General features: G+C 44.5%; 1 protein-coding gene across 1 annotated transcript in view; it reads right to left on the bottom strand.

The window, feature by feature from the left end:
• eva1a.S (eva-1 homolog A S homeolog) overlaps positions 1 to 17,266 on the bottom strand; it is a 45,481-nt gene extending 28,215 nt beyond the window's left edge. Inside the window, exon 1 of the mRNA XM_018265987.2 lies at positions 16,965 to 17,266. The gene's annotated coding sequence lies outside the window, so the exon portion shown is untranslated. The remainder of the gene's footprint in view (positions 1 to 16,964) is intronic.
• Positions 17,267 to 20,720: the final 3,454 nt, after the last annotated feature.

The following is a 20,720-nucleotide window of genomic DNA, read 5'->3' as shown; positions in this document are numbered from 1 at the left end:
GGGCTTGCACGGTGCAGCAGGATAACACGGATTATCAAAATGACACATGTGAGTCCTATGCAGGTCTAGCTTAGAAATAAATTCAAATATTAAAGGTTGAACCATATGCCTTTGGACTGAAATATGTTTATTTTGGAAATATTGGGACTGATTTTCAGTGCACACTTCAGGGTTATCCAGAGTGTAATCCTGCTGCTTAACTACAACTCCCAGCACCCTTGGATAGCTGTGGGGCAGGTATATTGCCCAAGCTCCTTTATCTCTTCACTATTATCAGTGATATTAAAGCTGGCCATACGCAAAGTTCCGATAGTACGAAGCCTCGATTCGTACGAATTCTGGGCCATGTGTGGAGAGTCCCGACATTTTTCGTCCCACGGAATTCGGTCGTTTGGACGATCGGACAGGTGAAAAGTTTTCTGTCAGCTGCAAATAATATCTCTGCGTGTATTGCCGGGTCGGGAGATGGGAAAGTCCGTTCATTTGAGGATTCGGATGATCGGATCTTTGCATCTATGGCCAGCTTAAGGGCAGACACACATTCTCAGATTCGGGGAGATTTAGTCGCCTGGCAATAAATCGCCCCTACTTCGGGGCGACTAATCTCCCTGAACTGCCTCCCACCGGCTATAATCTAAATCGCGGGGGCGGGATGGCACTGGGAGCGATTCGTTTGCCGAAGTCGCCGGAAGTTTCCTTGTGAAGCAACTTCGGAAAACTAAGTGCACTGATTGCCATCCCGCTGGTGATTTACATTCTAGCCGGCAGGAGGCAGTTCAGGGAGATTAGTCACCCCGAAGAAGAGGAGATTTTTTGATGGACGACTAATCTCCCCAAACCTGAGCGTGTGTCTCTGCCCTAAAGGGATGTTTAAATGTCACTGCTATTCAAAACAATGTCTCTCTGCTCTTTTCTGTTCTCTTCACTGTCGGTTTTGACTACATGTACCTTGTGGGGGGAAGTAAGAGAAGCAGACAGAGGGAATTCTCCCAATACCCACAATGCCTTGGATGTCCTGCAAGGGTTTCAGTGGTACAAGTAGTCAGAACCTACAGTGCAGATAAAAGCAAGTGCAGTAACGTAACTAGGGGGAAGGGATTTTTTCGATGGATTTGTGTTTGTGCGAATCTCCGGTGGGCCTGAGGGGGTGCGGACCCTGGTGTGATCACACCCCCTGCACCACCGGTAGTTCGCCACTTAGCAAGCGTAACAAAGATCCTGCTTTTAATAGCAATTAACCATTGAATGTATATTGGGAAGTTGCTTATCTTTTATTAGTGTAATCTTTAATTTTGGGGTTTATTTTCCCTTTAAAACAATGAGCTCCCTTTCTCTGCCTCCATATGCCTTGGATATCAGCAGGGATCACTGGGGTGCTTTCCCCTGAGTGGAAGGTTGTCTGAATGCGCAATCGGAGTACAGTAGAATCCCCATTTTACGTTTTTCAAAGGACCAGAAAAAATTATGTAAAATCCAGGAAAATGTAAAATCAGGGAAATGTATTATGCATAATATATAGGTGGGACCACAAAACAACAATGTAAATTGAGGGAAAACTTAAAATCGGGGGATGTAAAATTGAGGTTCCATTGTATTTATACACATAAGGGCATGCTAATTCCTCCGGCCCCCGCAATACATAATGCACGCAATGGTATCAAGCAGGACAAATGCACATCTGCTTTATACTCACATTCAAATAACATCCTGCTCAGGCTAAGGTAAAGGGAGTTGTTAGCAGGAAGGTTATATCTGCCATTGCTGGACTACAATTCCCAGCAGCCCCAGGCAAGCCAGAAGTTGCAACCAGACAAATCTAACAGTGATATTACCATGCAGTGAAGACCACCAGGGTTATGTTCAGGGGGGAATACACTTTGCGGAAAGCATTTAAGTCTTTGCAGTTTGCAGAAAGCAGGTTGCTCCACCCAAACACATGTAGACCTTTTATTTATCTCTGCTCCAGTCCTGTTTATCTTTCAGGCACTTTATCACTATCGGTGGTTTGCTCCCTTCTCTTTTAATTAAAACCAAAAAATCCCTTCAAAGCTGTTATCTCCCACAAGGAAGCGGAGGAAGTGCTGAGCGAAGGAATGATCTGGGTCAGCATATTCATGCCCAGCGTGAGAGCAGGACCCGCAGCTTCTCCCACAAGCTCTTTGCTTTAAACTCAAAATGCCGCCCCTGATGACAGATCATGCTTTATACAGCAACAATCTGCTTTTCTCATTCATTTCTGCACTTTCTGATGCTTTGTTCTATTAGATCATACTCACATGAGCTGTAAAGAAAGCCAAACGCCAAGCCTCCTAGGGCTGTGACTATTAGGCAAGGGTTGGCATATATGGCATAAACTATATATATATATATACAGCTATGGGATCTGTTATCCAGAAACCCATTTAGGGCAGAGACACACGGTCAGATTCGGCGAGATTAGTCGACCAGTTCTTCGGTGCGAATAAACTCCCTGAACTGCCTTCCCGCCGGCTAGAAAGTAAATTGCCGGCGGGATGGCACTCGGATCGCTTTGTTTTCCGAAGTTGCCTCACGAGGAAACTGAACTGCCTCCCGCCGGCTAGAATGTAAATCACCAGCGGGAGGCAGTTCTCCCTGAGGAAGAGGAGATTTGTCACCATGTGACTAATCTCCCCGAATCTGAGCGTGTGTCTCTGCCCTAAAACGTGGGCTCAGTTTAGCGGCCCAGTTCAGGAGGCCCGGCGGTTGCGGACCCCTGCTCTAGAGTGAAATTCCGCCATTCTCCATTCATTTCTATGGCATTTTTAAAGGCGGATTTATCAAAGGATGAACTTTCACTTTCACCCATTGATACTCTTTTAAAAATCCCAAATAAAAGAATGGCAGAATTTCACTCTAGCGGACCGTGGCGATCTCTAACTTCATTCTTTGATAAATATACCCCTATGGGAGATGGCCATCCAATAATTCGGAGCTTTCTGGATAACAGGTTTCTGGATAATGAAATCCCATCCCTGTATTGTAGTAGCTGTAGTGTCAGCGGGTACATAAGCGCAAGCTACTGTTCCATACGGCAGCCCCACGCAGGACTCTTGGGTTAAACATTATTGGGAGTCACATATGAACATGAGCTATAGACGTTGCCTTCATTTCTTCTATTTATATAAGGACAATTTCTGCTCCCCGATCTTAAAACACACAATACAGAAAATGTCCCCTAAGGAAGGTGTTTATTAAGGTGAATCATCGTTGGAGCTAAAGTCGCGAGAGTGACGTCACTATAACTCCCTGCACCTCCAACATTTGCACCGAGCATGGCCCAAAATGATATATATATATATCTTCTATATCTCCGATGCAGCTATTACTCATAATCCCTCTCTCGGGATAAACCAGGCTGTGCCTCCTTGATCCATCACAATACAGGGATGTAGCTAATAAGAAGCCAAATAACTATATTTAGTTCACCCAGTTTGAAGCCGTCTCACAGAATGCATCACGAATGCACCGGCGAGCGCTAAATATTCATTTATCAAACCCAGATGTGACCAGAGGGGAAGAAAAAGCAGAAAAACTGAAGCTTCAAAGCTCTGTATGTAAAATTCATTGAGTCAAAGATCCTGATTGAAGCCATACGTCTGTTTAGGGAAAAACACGATATAAAAATAGATTTACTCTCCTAATATAGAAGAATAATATAGAAGAAACCCCAGCATGGGCCAATTCTACTAAATCAGGACCTTTTTTTTTATTCCTGCACCCCCATTATTCTGCTTTAAACAAAAACAGGTTCATGTAATAAGTCCTGATGTTTGTATCAGGTCTAGAAACCCATAGCAACTGCTCAGGAGGTCAGTAAAGGCTACCTGTTGATTGGTTGCTAGGGGATACTAGACCTGGTGCACTTTAAATAAAATAAATAAATGAAAGTGTTTCATTTTATCACATAACAACTTTTCAATTGGTCTGTATTATTAATTTTTTTAATTACTTGCCTTCTTTTTCTGACTTTTCTGACTCTTTCCAGCTTTCAAATGGGGGTCACTGACCCCATGTAAAAAACAAATGCTCTGCAGATTTATTGATACTGTTACTCTTTAATAACTCATCTTTCTATTCAGGCCTCTCCTATTCCTATTCCAGTCTCTTATTCAAACCAATGCATGGTTGCTAGGGTAATTTGGACCCTAACAACCTGATTATTGAAATTGCTAACTGGAGAACTGCTGAATAAAATGCTAAATAACACAAAAAACTCAAGTAATAAAAAAGGAAAACTAATTGCAAATTGTCTCAGAACAGGGTCAGACTGGCCTGGCGGAACACCGGGAAAAAACCCGGTGGGGCCCGACCCGCATGGGCCCAATCTCCATTCGGATTGTACAAAAAAAATGTTGGCGCTGCGCAGCGGCGTGCCACAGTAGGGGGGCCCTGGATAGCAGTTCCAGTGGCCCCGGACCACCCAGTCCAACCCTGTCTCAGAATATCACTCTCTACATCATATTAAAAGTTAACTCAAAGGTGAACAACCCCTTTAAGTAGAAAACCCCCTTTCCATGCCCACGGAAGCAGAACTAGTCGTAAATTTACTATGGAGTCGCTTATTACGGTGATTGCAGAGACGTTATCTCAGCTGGAGGATAAATCACTTGGCTCCTTGGGAGATGTTATAGATTGTAAGTTCTGAGACACAAGATCTCTCTCTCTGGGACAGGTGTTTGGTGACTATGAAACACACTTCCAGTTTAATAAAGTCTTTACAATATATCAATGTCCAATGCAGTGTATCTGCCCATTCCATCACTGATCCGATGATCCGATGAGGAAACTGCAGCTGGAGGCTATGAAACTCAGTAGAATGATACTTTGATGGGAGGTGAAAGGAACATCAATCCTTCACACAAATCTAATTTGCCCCTTCCAAGCACTTTTGCTATTGACTTTATTTAGGCTGTTGGGTGCAGGTTTCCTTGAGCTGCAAGAATGTAGAATGATCAGAAACCCCAAATCAATAGTTTTAGTAGAAACCAATAGGTGAATTCAGGGGTGGAAATTTGAGAGGTATTGAGAGATTCCCTATCTGCCCAGGCTCCCACCCACTAAAAGGACAGCAGCATAGGAAAGAGTAGGGTCTTAATGAGCCCATCCTAAACTGGTCATGTATAGCAAGCATACAGGGCTGCCATCAGGAATGGTGTGGTACCATTCACCCCACCCGACTGTAAGCCTCTATCTGGTCCCAGCAACCTTACTAGCCTGATTGGCTGACCCTGTCCTATATAAGCCCCTCACCTCACTTCCTGGGCCTCTGTTTTCTGTCTGTCCTAGTTCTGACCTGTTCCTTTTCTCTACTCTAGTCCTGTTCTTTTTCTATTCTTGTTCCCATCTAGTCCTGTTCCAGTCCATCATTAATTCTTAGCTTGCACCATCCCTATCCTGTTAAACCCTCATCACCCTGATCTTGTTCATTCATCACTCCTTCTTGTCTCCTGTGTGCACAATACCAGCTCTGGTCTGAAAGACACACACTTTCCTCTCCATAGTTATTCCTTACTATCCCTACATCAACCCCACTTACTATCCCCTACCAACCCCATCTACTGATCCACCCAAACTCAACCCTTATCCAGAGAAGCCCTGTCCCTGTGACAGTCTAAGTCCACCCACTTTCAATGGTTTCTTTACAGGACTCCTGTCTGTTCCCTTCGTGGCAGAGTTGGAATAGGAGGTCTGGGACCACCAGGGTTTCAACTAGGGTTGCCACCTGTCCAGTTTTGACCTGGACAGCCCGGTATTTTGAAGGGCTGCCCGGGTCAAAACTTCCTGCCTGGTTTTCTAAATAAGGAAAACCGGCAGAATTCCCTTGATTGACATGGTGATCTGGCAATCGCCAATTGCCACATCATAGCCCCGCCCCCTGATGTCATGGGCACACCCATTTATTTCATGGCCCGTAACTTCAACATCAGGGCCCCCAAAGCCACATATTCCCCTATATCAGGGAGCTGGGAGGTCAGGAAAGAAGCTGGCTGCCAGCTGTGTGGAGCTGGTCTGGGCCCATGAGGACTGTGGCCCCCAGGTTTTTTCCTGGTGTCCCTCCAGCCCAGTCCAAACCTAATGACAGCCCTGCCCTCATGGATGTTGTAGGAGAGAATGCAACATAATTATATTAATGTATACATTCACTTTCCAATTTCACTGGACAAACAGAGAGAAGAAACTAAAGGCGAATGCTTAGGGGTCCTTTAATTACCGGCTACAATATTGACAAATAAACATTGAGGTTGATAACAGGGCCATTGTAAGAGCAGCTGGTGCACATTATATTCCCCACTCACTCCCTGCTGTCAGCAAGTCCAGTCCTCTAGGTGTTACACATAACAGATACAGGCGCACAGAGACAAACACACACACAGGCTCAATCTCTGGAAATAATTATTCCGCTCTGTCCTCAGATTCAAATCCATCAACATGTCTGGAAGTGCCGTCATTTATGGAAGGGGCCAATCATGTCTATACAATGCAAACAGCAGGGCTGCCGAATATGAGAATTGATAAATAATAGTCACGTTTGATCTAATTCCTATACGCATCTGGTTTTCGTGACACTGGGGCTAAACACTCACAGTATCAAAGCGCTAGGGATCCAGGGCCACATGTTGGAGGGTGACCAGGACCAGCCCATTAACCGAGGTGGGAACAGTTCTTTAATTTGCAGAATGCATGACCAGTATGATAATCTGACAGCTAATCAACAATAGATGGCTTCAATTATTTAGAAATGTAAAATAAGTTTTATCCACATTTATGTATCTGCTTTATTCTCCAAAATAGAGCTCTCCCTCTAATACCTAACAAACACCGGCCAACGTTAGCAATAAAAAGAGTGTGAAATATTGACACCCCTCGTCCACTCTCTGGTCCCTCCCTCACCCCTCAATCAGTAACATGCTGATTGCCCCTATGACTATCCCTAATTCTGACCCTGGTGCGATATAACTGAATTTATATCATTTAATGGAAATTTGGCTATAGAATTTATCAGGCAATGAATAATGATGGTGCAATATAGAGGGTGGTATACAGAAGAAGCGAATAGCATTGGCACAACATTTCATATTGAATTTCAAAAGTATATTGCCCTGCCTGCCCCTGAACCACCTTGCCTATGATTAAGTGCCGGACGGCATGAAATGCGTAAGGCTATGTATTGATCTCTTTTTTTAAGTTTTCCGTTTTTTTACAAGCCTGTATGTGGGATCTGTGAGTGGCTGCCATTCTTCTCCTTGGGTTGGATACTTCCACCTCAAGCTGTAGGTCTGGGGTATGAGCACCCAGACCCCACGTATTACTGGTGAGAATAAATGTATAGGTTTTACACCGGGATTTTTCTCTTTAAATGCCCCATAACCAACCAAAACATACCTGGATGTGCCATTTTCGTGCCTCGGTTGTGATAAGTCCAGGTGGTGGAATGCTGGGGACTGCAGCTCCGCAACAGCTGACTAAAGTTTCCTATGACTATACCAAGGCCATATGAAAACCATACTTTGGGTTAGTCCATAGGAATCCTCAAGAAAACCCATATGGGATCAGAACCTTACTGTCTGTAGTATCTGTGCGGTAGAGATCATTTTGATGAGTAACAATGGAGTGTATTACAGAGAGTTGTTTCAATGGGTGATGAATCTATTGAGAGAGTTTATTGTAGGGTGATGGCACAACCAGGCTCAGACTAGGATTTAAAATATGCAAATTGAGTAGACAGAGGCCCAAACAGTCCCCGCCTGCCCACTAACTAGTGACTGTCTATAGCAATTTACAGATGCCCCTCTGGCATTTGGCAGAATCCACAGATTGCCAGTTTGGGCCTGGGCACAACAGAGTAAATGGCAGATAGTGTTTTCTAGGGTGATGGCACAATGGCGTTTATCGTAAAGAGCAGTGTCGGACTGGCCCACCGGGATACCAGGAAAACTCCCGGTGGGCCCAAGAGTCAGTGGGCCCTCCTGCTTCTAACCATTTGGCCTGTTTCGTGGTCAATACCTACTTCTGTATGGGAACAGAAAGGCTAAAGAATAATAAATAATTGAATAGAAAAAAAGAGACTTGAAAAATAGAAGTTACGTGAGGTGAGGACAAGGAGAAATAGTTTGGAGAATGGGCCTCTGGACTAACGTTTTCTGGTGGGCCTCAATCATCCCGGTCCGACACTGCTAGAGAGTGTTTTGTTGATGCACAATGGAGACTGCAGGAGGAAGGAATGCTTATCTACATTCCAGGTAAAAGAGTTTATTGAGCTTTTGCTTTGCTGCCTAATCAATTGGAGGGGTTCCCTGAGCATGGCAAGCTTTCTTTATTAAGTTAGTGCATTTATAATGTCCCATTAAAAAAAATTATTTCTTTCACTCAAAAGTGGGTTGCCTTTGAAAAAATAAAATCTATCCACATCTGTGACCAGCAACCCCCATGCCAGCAGGCTTTTCCAATACATAATCTGGCCTGGCACTGCTTCCTGCTGTAGGGCAGCTGAATTCAATTGTGTCCTGGCCATGAACACAGAAAAAATAGATGATTTGGAACATACAGTGGGTGAATTAGAAGTCACTTGGTTTCATGTTTCCTGCAACTGGACTGGGGCAAATGGGGCAATTGCTCTCTCAGTTACCCCAGACTGAGGGCAGGAAAGTTATTGAGAGAGATAAATCATGTTGTGAATGTGATCTAACCACACAGGAGGGTAACCAATCATAATCAGGGATAAATGGCCCTTACTGACTATGGCCGGACGCCTGCTTTGTAATTTAGCTGAACGTTTTCATTATGCAGGAGGTGAAATTTACTGTTATACTCATTTAACTGGGCCGGCACAGCAGTAAATGGTACCAGGCCTCTCATACCATCAAAGGCAAACGGGAGGGGTGTCTTAGTAAAAGCAAAGAGGTTATGTTTACAGAGAACGGAGTTTCCCATGGCTACAAACCAGCAGCTCGCTTGTTTTCTGCAAAATTGCCTTTAGTACTGGAGAAAATGCTGTATAGCTCATGATCAACTTAGGAGGCTGTTCCTGCTGAATTATGCTTAGTGCCGGTGAATAATAGTGCATACCTCCCAACATTTTGTAAGTAAAAAGATGGACAAAAAAAAATTTTTCCGCACGTAGCGCAGCAATTTTTGGACCAAACCCCTTTCTGTGGCCACACCCCCTAATTATCATGTTTGTTTTACAAAATTTGGCAGGTTATGAAAGTTTGAAAATATTTCTCCTTATCTAAACTGTGTTTTTGTGTCTCAAAATTGTTACAAAGTATCTTATTTGCACCTGTTAGCTGTTCTGGGCTCTCTGCTAAAAGCCAATTAAGTGAGAAACTTTGTTTCTTTTTCTGGCTGTTCAGTGCAGAGAAAAGAGGGACTTTCCAGTACAAATGAGGGACTGCGGGTTGAGCTGTCAAAAGAGGGACTGTCCCTCCGAAAAAGGGACAGTTGGGAGGTGTGGTGTGTGACAATAATATAATCTCTCTGTAAAGACAATAAGCAAACGGAGGGGGATCTTAAAATGTGCTTAGTAGGGGGGGACGCCTTACGTTTGTTGTGTAATTTTATAGCACCTTTCAGTATGGGTTATGCAGGTATGGGACCCGTTATCCAGAATGCTCGGGACCTGGTGTTTACCGGATAATGGATCTTCGTACCTTGTCTACTAGAAAATCATGTAAATATTAAATAAACCCAATAGGCTGGTTTTGCTTCCAATAAGGATTAATTATATCTTAGTTGGGATCAAGTACAAGCTACTGTTTTATTATTATTTTAAAGTTTTCTATTATTTCATTAGTATGGAGTCTATGGGAGACAGCAATTCCGTAATTCAGAGCTTTCTGGATAATGGGTTTGTGGATAACGGATCCCATACCTGTATTTACTCTATGTTAGCCACTCTATCCATGTAAACACTAAGCTACACCCTTTTTACTAAAATGTAACAAATCAGGAGGGCTATGGCAGGTAATAAGATAGAAAAGCCAAAACAATGGCAGTTTTTGCAAAGCACAAGCTCCAGACGGAGCCATTAACACCTTTAAATCAAGAGGAATGGGTTCTGAACTTTTATCTTCAAGTCTCCTCCATGAAAGCCAGAGCCAACCTTAGCTCATAACAAGGTTACAGATATCAGCCATTCACAATAACTAGGGTAATATCTAGAATATGTAGGAATAGTAGACTATATAAGGGAACTTTGCAATTAGCTTGAAGGCAGCAGTAACTCCAGGGTCCCCCCACATTAATAATTGAATTTACACACAATTTGGAGCAAGAGGTGGGATGAACAAACTGGTGGCAAGTACAACTGTAGAGAAGTACAAAGAACTTCTTTTACACACAAGTACCTTTAATGAATAGCATCAATATGTGCACCGACCAAATGCCAACTGAAACTGTCATGGTATTTGAGCCCTATAGAAGATCTACCAACAAATTGGTTTTATACCAAATCTCTCCCTAAATGCCTTTCAACCCAGGAGTATCGAGGAGAACAAAGAGGCATTCTCCCAAATATCACTCTAACCGCTCCCCAGGGGGCACCCCCACAGTTTGGAAGCCACCAATGTGGAGAGAATAAGCAAAAGCCCCATAATTATACATCCATCTATTTCCATTAAACAAACACAAAGGGCAAACAAAGCAATGAAGGTATGTGTCCTTTTGAAGACCAGGTTCTGGAAAGGTATGTTTTGTTTTCACATACAAAGGTCTAGCAAGAAGCAACAGGGTGCCTGTCAATGGTGCGGGTCATGGCAAAGGGAAAAAGATTATTTTCTTAGCGAGGAGCTAAAGTCAAGTAGAGCATGATTCCGATCTATGTTCAGCAAATAGATTCCACACCAACGGGATTAGACACCAGGCTGAGAAATAAGGACAATCCCTCGTGTCTGAGCTCCTTCAGGAAGGAACAAGAGCCGGCAGATTAGATGGGTCAGTCTGGTTCGTATCTACACACAAATTTGCATTAAAGTCACAGACAAAGTTGCAGACATGATGTCAACAGCAGGAGGTTACACAAACCAACGTAACAAGTTGAAGTTCACCATAATATTAGTCTTTAGAGTGACATAGACAATGACAATCTAGGACACCATTGGGAGAGACATTTCCAGGCCCTGAGAGTCAAACGTAGGCGTCTGGAAATAATGGATACCTGGCAGCTATGGTACCTTCTTGGAGAATTGATAAAGTCTTCCTTGCTCTAAATATTTATACATTTTCTTAGGAACGGTTGAGGGTTTTCCCGTGGTGAAGATCATAGGCTCTTGCACAGGGCTGCATCATCCCCTCTATAAATCCAGACACTAAAAACCCACTTGCTGCATGGATAATTTGGCCAGAGAACTTTTGCCTGAAAACCTTTTGGCAGCAGCATTGGACTGGAGGGGTGTGGGCCCACCGGGGTTGCCACATCAGGGGCCTGCAAGCCACCAAGGGCCTCCCGCCCTCCCTCCACTATCCCCACATGCCCCTTGCCCCTGGTAAATCCCCTCTGTCCCCCCTTACCCCCAATTGTACCTTCTTTGTGCACCAATTTGTGTTGCGGTCAGAGGGGCCCACGAGGGCTGGGGGCCCAATGGATTTTTTCAGTCCAACCCTGGTTGGCAACAGAATGCACCCAAAGATAGTGGCATTATTAACTGCTTGTGTGTAAGGCCCAGTATACGGTTCCTTTAATTGCATTAAGTGCATCAATAGTGCTGCTATTTCAGCCCTTAAAAAGATGCAATTAATTCAAAGGCATAATGCATGGCTGTACATAGAGCAATACGTTTGCTGCTGGCATCCAAATTGTGCGCTAATTAGCCATGCAGGATTTGGGTTTTACCATGTGGATGGTTTTTTAAGGTTTCAGATTGCGGCTCTATGCTTTATATCGTATCCACTGACCACTTTGTATAAATATATATGAGGAATATACACTTATTAGACTTACTCTGGACAGAACCAAGAGTGCAAACAGTGGGTCTGGCTGCGTTCAGTATTTTGCCAGCGCCTCACCAGGGGGTACAAGGCAGCCCCAGGCACTAAGTACAGGGCCCCATTGCAACCTACACCCACCAGTGCTCCCTGACTTCCACAGGGACCTACGGCAATTCTTCCATTTGCAAGGAAGGGAAAAAAAAACATTTTTTGTACTTTGGACCCTGCTTTCTGTAAATGGCTACCATTGTCTCTTTAGGGTAGTGGCAGACAGGGAGATTAGTCACCCGGCGACAAATCTCCCCTACTTCGGGCGACTAATCTCCCCAAATGCCTTCCCGCCGGCAAGAAAATGAATCCCCGGCTAGATGTCATACATTTCCAAAGTCGCCCGAAGTTTCCTCGTTAGACTGAATCCAAAGCGATTCATATAACTTCTCACCGGCGATTCATATTCTTGCTGGCGGGAAGACATTTCGGGAGATTAGTTGCCCGAAGAAGACTCCCTGAATCTTCTGAAGACTCTTAAAGTGGTTGCACTGGCTGATACTTTAGTTTCTAGGAGGGGTAGGGTGCAAGTGTATATGGATTGGGGAGTGGGCATGTGTGCCGGATACCTTTGAATAGGTTACATTTGCCTTAGAGCAGGGAACGATGCAAAGGAACAGATCTTTTGGGAGGAAGCTTCTTATCTCTGGAAGGATGAAGAAGAGGAGGGATAAGTGCTTGGAAAGTGGTAGAAGAGAGCGAGTGCAAGGAGAGAAGTGTCAGCCCTGGAGACTGTTGCAGTGAAACAAGCCAGCCGGCCCCAATGTGCAGAGGCAAGCCTGGGATTCCCAAGGTCTCACACATGTAACATGATAGGGAGAGGTGTGTTGGTGCAGGGATGGGGTGGTTGGTGGAAGGAAGTGAGTGGCCTCTGGCCTCTCCGACAGGCAGATTGGAGCAATCAAAACGCAGTCTAATTTAAAGCAGAAGTCCCTGAGTGGCGCAGAAGAGAAACAAGCAGATCTGGGTTTACATTACGTAGCATCTCTACAAGAGCCATATGGCAGGGGGTTTGTAAACACTAGAGGAGACCCCTCCGTGCCATGTGCATTCACTGCCTTACAATGAGTCCTCTCACTCTCTTACTCTATTCCTGAGCATTTCAGGTCCATACGGTGGCATTGAATCCTTTAACAGATGCTTCCCCAGTGGAGCTTACAATCTAAGATCCCCATCACATTCACACACTGCAGTCAGTTTTATCAGAAGCCAGTTCACCAGCCTGTAGTTTTTGGGGGTATGGGAGAAAAGTGAGGGACCCGGTGGAATCCTACACAGACACAAGAACTTGTAGATAGTTCTTGTTATAGACTCGGTGAAACATAAACACAACGTGAATAGAGCACAGAGAATCAATAGTTATTTTTTTACCATTGAATTTCTTCTCGGTTCTCTGCAAAAAACAACAGGCGTCCAAATCCCCAACTCCCAGGTGGCATCAGAGCCTATAATAAGATTCTTTTGAGGTGAGAATGAAACTTGTACTTTTTCCGCACCAGGAATTTTCTCTGTTTCAAAGCATCTCCCCAAGGTTATTGAGTTTATTCTTCCAAGCCCTTCCCGCTATTACTTGGAACATAATGGATATTTCATAGCCACAAAGGGTATCACCTCACTGGGCACATAATGGTGATAATATAGAAGGTGCAGTGCCAGTTGGAGTACCATCTACTCATGGGAATACTTGTTTTTGTTTACACTATCAGGGTTAATTTGAGGGTAGGGCAAGAATGGTATTTACCTTGGACCTAAACAATTAGAAAGGTCACTTAGCCACCTATGATGCTGGGGGATGTAAATAAACATGGCCATCACGTTGTTAATTCTAGCAATAGCCAAAGGATGTCCTACCACAAGTATTATATTACTACAGATTTGCAACTTCAAGAAATTGCATTTGATGGCAGAGAAAATTGGTGCACTTTGTAGTCGTTAAGGCAGGTCAATGTCCATCTGTAGAGAAGAACAATGCTCCACCAATTCCTCAGAAAGAACCATGCACCATGAAGTCTACAGAGGAGAAACATGCACCTTCTGTTCTGCAGAGGATTCAGGGGTACACCTCCTAGTCTCCAGAGAACCATAACTCTTCTAGCCTACAAAGGGGAAACGTGAACCTTCTGTTCTGCAGAGAGTTAGGGGGCACATCTCTCTAGTCTCCAGAGAATGATGCAACTTCTAATCTGTATAGAAGGACTGTGCGCCCTCAGTGGCGAAACTACTCGCCGGCGGGGCCCTGGTACAGGATTGGCACCCCTGGTAGTTATGCCACTGAGAAAATGTATATGTGTCCAAGACTAAAATGATGAACAGGTGGTTGATGAGAACTGCAGAGAATTTCATCTACAACCACTAGGTAATCAGAAGGCTTCTTCCCCGAAGTAAATGCAGTTTTGGGATAGTCTTCACTAAAGCAATTAAGTTCTACTGGTCGGCATTTGAAGCATTGGTCAGGAACAGGAGAGGGGAAAATGTAATCCACACACCCAAGAAAATTACCAATTCCACATTTCCCCCAAAACATTCCAGAAAATCCCCCAAAGTGACGAAGATAATGAGTGAATAGCGCAGTTCTATATAAATATGTCTGCTAGTATTGTTCCATAAATAGTCCCTCTGATAAGGCTGCACTTTATAGAGGGTTCATGCAGCCAGGAGACTTGTGGGAAACGGTAGCCGATCAGGTTATAACCCTGTATCATTAGTTCACAGACCCAGGTAATACAGCAGCACCGACTCCATTTAGGTTGCGCGCCCACCTGCAACACCACACCGAATCAAATGACAATACAAATAGGCCCTATTCCGTGCTCTATACAACTCACCGGCACACAAGTGTACTTGAAACATTCAATTAAGTAGCAATAATAACGGCCCATATTATAACATGTAGTGAATATCCCACATTATGCATTTACCCTACAAGGAGTGACCATGTGCGTTCCTGCAGAAGCGAATAGACGAAGCAGTCCTCGCACCCAGTGTTCCATTAATTCCCGTAACCCTCATTTACCAACTCCATTTGCCATAACTTATACATGTAACGCATTCACACAGCCTGACAGTTGTAAGCACAGCAGGGCTTCCAAGTAGGGTTGCCAACTGGCCGGTATTTTACCGGCCTGGTCTGTAAAAATGATGGTTGAGCCCAATGTTGTCAATTGGGAAAAACTATAAATATATAGGAAGGCCGGTATTATTTTCCAGAAAAGGTGGCAACAGCATATCCACAGTAAAATGTCTAATGGGCCCGGGCGCAGGATGTGCACCCAGGTCACTCTCCCACCCCTCTAGACACCACACTGTGGCGGGATCTCAGCCGGGCCCCGAGGGGGAACGGACCCTGATGCATTTGCACCTCCTGCTCCCCCGGTAGTTACACCACTGTGCGCCCTCTTTCCTGCAACAAAGTGGAATGTGCTCAGAGAGGAACAACAAATCTTCTATAGAGAACTTTGCTGCACCTTTCTTCATAAAGAAACAATGCCCTTTACAATCTTACAAGTCCGGTGCCCATTAGAGTCCTCTGAACAAAGCCGCTCTCATTGTAGAGGTGGGAAGTTCTTCTTCCAGGCTTCTTTATGTATTCTTTCATTCTTCCTCCCTCCAGCTATCCTCATGCCAAGCCTCCTTTTCTGTAATATGCTTCCCTGCTGAGCTATAACTCACTTCTTGAATTTGAAATTGCCTTCTCTTTATTTGCAGTGGGGGATAATGTGCTATTTTAGTAGCCCCTGAGTTTTTAAAAATTCTTTTATTGGTCGTTTTGTGTGCAGAATTTCTGTTTGTTGAAAGTATAATCCATGGGGTATCATCAAGCTCAGATGTTCCAGCTGAATTAGAGTTCCATGAACGGTGTACCAGTCTGCTCCTGAACTACAGCTCTCAGCATGTACAGTTAACAATCAGAACTTCAGAATCCAGCAGCTCCAGACAGAGTAGAGGAGCCTTCTGGCACAAAAAGAGTTAAAAGACTTGCAGTAACATAGCTTTAGAATGTAAGCTCTTGTGAGCAGGGCCCTTAAATCCAATTTCAACCCAGTCCCAATTCAAGAAGACAGTACCCACACTGTGCCCATATAGTGTGAACCCACAGGACATCAATTTTATTCACTATACCTTATAGAAGGTCTAGTAGAGTAGGTCAGATGGCATAGAGGGTGTAGTAGGGCAAGGGGTAGTAGTAGGGCAGAGAAGTAGGGCAGGATTGGGGACTGTTGGAGAGAAGATGATGACAGTTACTCAGTAAACAAATATTACACAAAAGGCAGCCCTTAAGTACAACCCCAAGCAGCCATGCAAAACTAAGGCTGCCAGGGATTGCTGGGAGTTGAAGTACAGCAGCAGAACATCCATAGACTGGGAAGACCTCATAGCCTCCCTGTAGTTTGCTTTACCTTGGACCCCCACAACCGTCCACAAACCACAACCGTAAATCCATACCCAAGCGAGAACCATGTCGTGTGTGCAAAACAAAATACATAAGTCGAATTTTAGGTTAAGTGCAACATTCAAGTCTAGAGCTCCTTGTAAAACGTGTTCAATAAAAAATGACATGACGTCAAAAGTGACATAAAGTAGGTTCACCAACAAATCACAAGCATGTTTGCATTACAGCGCGGTGTAATCTGTAGCAATATTATTTATAAAATATGCAGTATGACGTCCTACTGTGTCTTCCCCCTAAGCCAACAATTATATGGTCCACAGAAATACAGAGGGACCCTTCTCTCCCAACACTTTCTATTAGCTGTCTGCCTATGGATTGCAAGCCTCTGAGGATAGGAGTCCTACTCTAGCTGATGGGTGGTGGAGGGGGGCATTGGAATAAACAGCAAGGAAAAACTGTCAGTTATTATTATTATTACACGATTTTATAGTATGTTATATTTTGTGTTTAGCTGGGACCCCATTAAAATGCCCTTCATGCTGTAGGAGACCATTCAGCTCCTCACTGGGACTCCCCTTACCTGTGTCTCCTTCTCTTTCTTTCTTCTCTCTCTCTTGCTCCTCTTATAAGTTCTATGAAGCTGCAGGAGTGAAAGAGACGGCAGAAGGCAAATCCTTCCCTGGAGTAACTGCCGCCTGTGCCGGGCGCAGGTAATTTCCTTGCTAAATGCCAGTCCTGATATTCCCTGGATGCATAAAGTGGCTGAGACTAAAGCAGACCCAGCCAGACTCGGGCTACAAGCACAGGCTATTGCTGGAAATTCTCATAGACTTACAGGGGATAAAGGGTTTGTCTCATTTCCTCCAACCACTTCACAATACTTTTGCATTGCTCTCCTCCCATTCCAACCCTACCTCCTCCTCCTCCTCCTCCTCAGCTCTCACCCCCTCCTGCTTTAAAAAAAATCCATGTGCGGGTGCTGACAAGATTGCAAGAAAAAGCACCAGCCCAGGACTCCCTCTGTTATCACTTTCAGCCAGGAAGATATTTAATGAGATAGAAACCCCCCAGGTCTGTGTGACTGTATTCGGCATTCCTGAAAGCCAATTCCCCAAAAACATCATCTGATGAGACATGGAAAAAGCTGATGCTTTAACCACCGCACGGCATCAAGCGACTGTCAATTGCAAGTGCCCATTTCCCTGCACTTGAGTTATTAAGAAGATTTTACAAAAATTGGCAGTTAGCTGCAGTTGAGCATTATAAGGTGGCGGCACACAGGGAGCGATGGTTGACCATTGGATGTAGAGAGAGGCCAGTTACACTTGTGCTGCCCAGGGGAACCCCGCTCTGCTATCAAAGGCTGAAATTCAAAAGTAGAAATCTGGCCTTTAAATTTAGACTTTGTACCGGGGGCATAAAGTTTAAAAATGTAGTTTTTTTTCCTATACCCTAAATATACAAAGAAATGCCGCCTGGCATGCCACACCAATAACAACATAAGACTACAAGGCATCATATACAGACAGACCCAGTAAATCCTTTATAGAAGCGCAGGAAAGCCCTGCAACAGGGGTTGTATTATACCTTCATTTTAAGCACTTTTTTAAAACACTCAGTGCTGCATAAAAAATTCAAATTCTTATTATCGTTACATTAGAAAGGCCAAGTGAACACACTCGGTGGCCCTCAGAGACCATAGCAGGCATATGCTATTTGTATATGTTAAAACAAGCCACTAATAGACCAGATGGGGTAGGATACAATAACATAAATAAATAAACTCCAAAATGCAATTATATGAAAGAGGAAGTGCTAAGTATCAAGAGACACAAGAGGAAGGAGGGCCCTGTCCTGTAGAGCTTACAATCTAATTGTGTGGGTAACTTTTAGACACAAAGAAGAGGCCAGAGGTATGATTATAGGGAGTGCCTGCATAGACAGGGGGTCTGATAAGAACCGTCAAGCCCACACCCCCACCCACAATCTGTGATCCCCGTGTTTTTGGCCTCTTCTCTAATTTGCTACATGCAGTGGGTCAGAACCAGTGGTTGCGGGTTGTAGGGGCACCTAGTGATGCCCCTGTAGGATGGTATTAAAAATATTCACATTTTCTCATATACATATACTATATAAATTTTGTCTTGTATCCGGTAGCAAGTGAAGCCATGAGCAGGGGGCATGTATCAGCCATTTATGGGCAACACTGATTTTTTTAAAGGGGATGAAAGTAATTTATAAATGCATGCAATATAAATTCCATGGAAACTATAAGGGTAGGGACACACTGGGCGATTTGGGGAGATTTAGTCGCCTGGCGACTAATCGCAGTGACTTTTCTCCCCGAATGCCTCCCCTCACTCTGCGCCTGGATAAAATGAAAAGTCGCCGGCGCTAATCACACACGGCGATTCGTTTTCCGAAATCGCCCGAAGTTGCCTCACGAGGAAACTTCGGGCGACTTCGGAAAACAAATCGCCGCGTGTGATTAGCGCAAGCGATTTTTCATTTTATCCAGGCGCAGAGTGAGGGGAGGCATTCGGGGAAGATTGGTCGTGGAAAGTCGCGGCGATTAGTCGCCAGGCGACTAAATCTCCCCAAATCGCCCAGTGTGTCCCTACCCTAAAACATCTCAGCTGTGTGAAGGGCAAGTCTTTGGCAAGGGCATACAGGGCATATGAGCTTCACAGGAGCCCCTTTTCGACAAAAAAATACATGACAAGAGTATAAAGAGTGCAACGTTCCGGGGATAATCCCTTTATCAACCTTGAACCCAAAACATTACATGCTGCAATAAAAATTTAAGCAAGGGTTTCACCCTACCAGCAATACCTTGTGTGCTGTTTCGCAGTATATGGTAGATAGGTTGCAGATACTTATATTACTGAGAACCAGGGAGTCACTTCGTCTGGAAGGCACAGGTTTTTTTCTACAGGGTTTCCTTCTCCTTTAAAGTCATTAACAGAATCAGCATCACAACATCACCCGGCAGTGCATTCCACAACCTCACTGTCCTGACTGTGAAGAACCCCCTACGTTGCTTCAAATGAAAGTTCTTTTCTTCTAGTCTAAAGGGGTGTCCTCTGGTACGGTGATCCACTTTATGGGTAAAAAGGTCCCCTGCCATTTGTCTATAATGTCCTCTAATATACTTGTAAAGTCTAATCATGTCCCCTCGCAAGCGCCTTTTTTCCAGAGAAAATAACCCCAACCTTGACAGTCTCCCCTCATAATTAAACTCTTCCCTCCAGGCCCGGATTTGCGGCAAGGCAAAAAATAGGGACGGCATGCCGCCCAGCTGCATTATGAGGACGTTCGCGTCCCCGTTCAACTACACCAGCTTTCGCCGGCACGCTGGGAAGGCGGGCGCTAGGACCGCACGGCCGCCTGGTCGGACCGCGCGGCCTAGGGGCGGCCGGAAAAGAAATCCGGCGCTGCTTCCCTCCCTCTAACCAGTTTAGTCTGCACTCTCTCCAGCTCATTTAAGGACTCTCTTAAGGACTGGAGTCCAAAACTGCCCCCATACTCCAGATGAGGCCTCACCAGGGACCTATAAAGAGACATAATTATGTTTTCATCCCTTGAGTTAATGCCCTTTTTTATGCAAGAACTTTATTTGCTTTAGTAGCCACAGAATGACACTGAAAGAAATTAAACAACTACAAAAACCCCTATGCGCTGCCATTTAGTATATAACTTGCCTTTATATTATTTTAACAGTAAGATTTACAACCAGAAACCTTTAGAACTTCTGATCCTCTGGCTAGAGGTCATTCTGCACCTATCAGCACTAGTGTTTCTACCACCATCTAGAGTCACCATATTGGCCTACTGTCTCCAACTGTAGTTTGAAGGTGTCAAACCTTCAACTGGCTGTGATTAAGAAATTCAAGGTCACACATGGGTGTTTTCGTGGTGGTACAAAGGGTGCCTGATTGACTTTTGAACCCATGGGTTTCAAGCTACATTTAATGCACTTCTATGTGCACCAATAGCTGAGTGGGGAATGAGCAATGCTGGGGGAAGTCCTGTCTGACATATATCACCCTTAGTCTAAGGGTAAGGGCTCACACTAAGATTTGGTGAGATTTAGTCACCCGGTGACAAATCGACTCTTCTTCGGGCAACTAATCTCCCCGAAAAGCCTTCCCGCCGCGTACAATCGATGGCACTCGAAGCGCTTTGTTTTCCGAAGTCGCCCGAAGTGGCGTGTGCCCTTACCCTTAGGGCTTTCTTCCCACGTAGTTGCTGAATGCAGTAGCACAAACTCTGGAGTTCTGCCACAGAACAGTGTTGTAATACACAATTGCTTATGCCAAAATCTACATGGTGAAGT

This window comes from Xenopus laevis, chromosome 5S (genome assembly GCF_017654675.1).
Source record: "Xenopus laevis strain J_2021 chromosome 5S, Xenopus_laevis_v10.1, whole genome shotgun sequence".
In the NCBI taxonomy this organism is placed as follows: domain Eukaryota; kingdom Metazoa; phylum Chordata; class Amphibia; order Anura; family Pipidae; genus Xenopus; species Xenopus laevis.
Note: the sequence above shows the minus strand (reverse complement) of the source record. Positions and strands in the feature narration are given on the sequence as shown.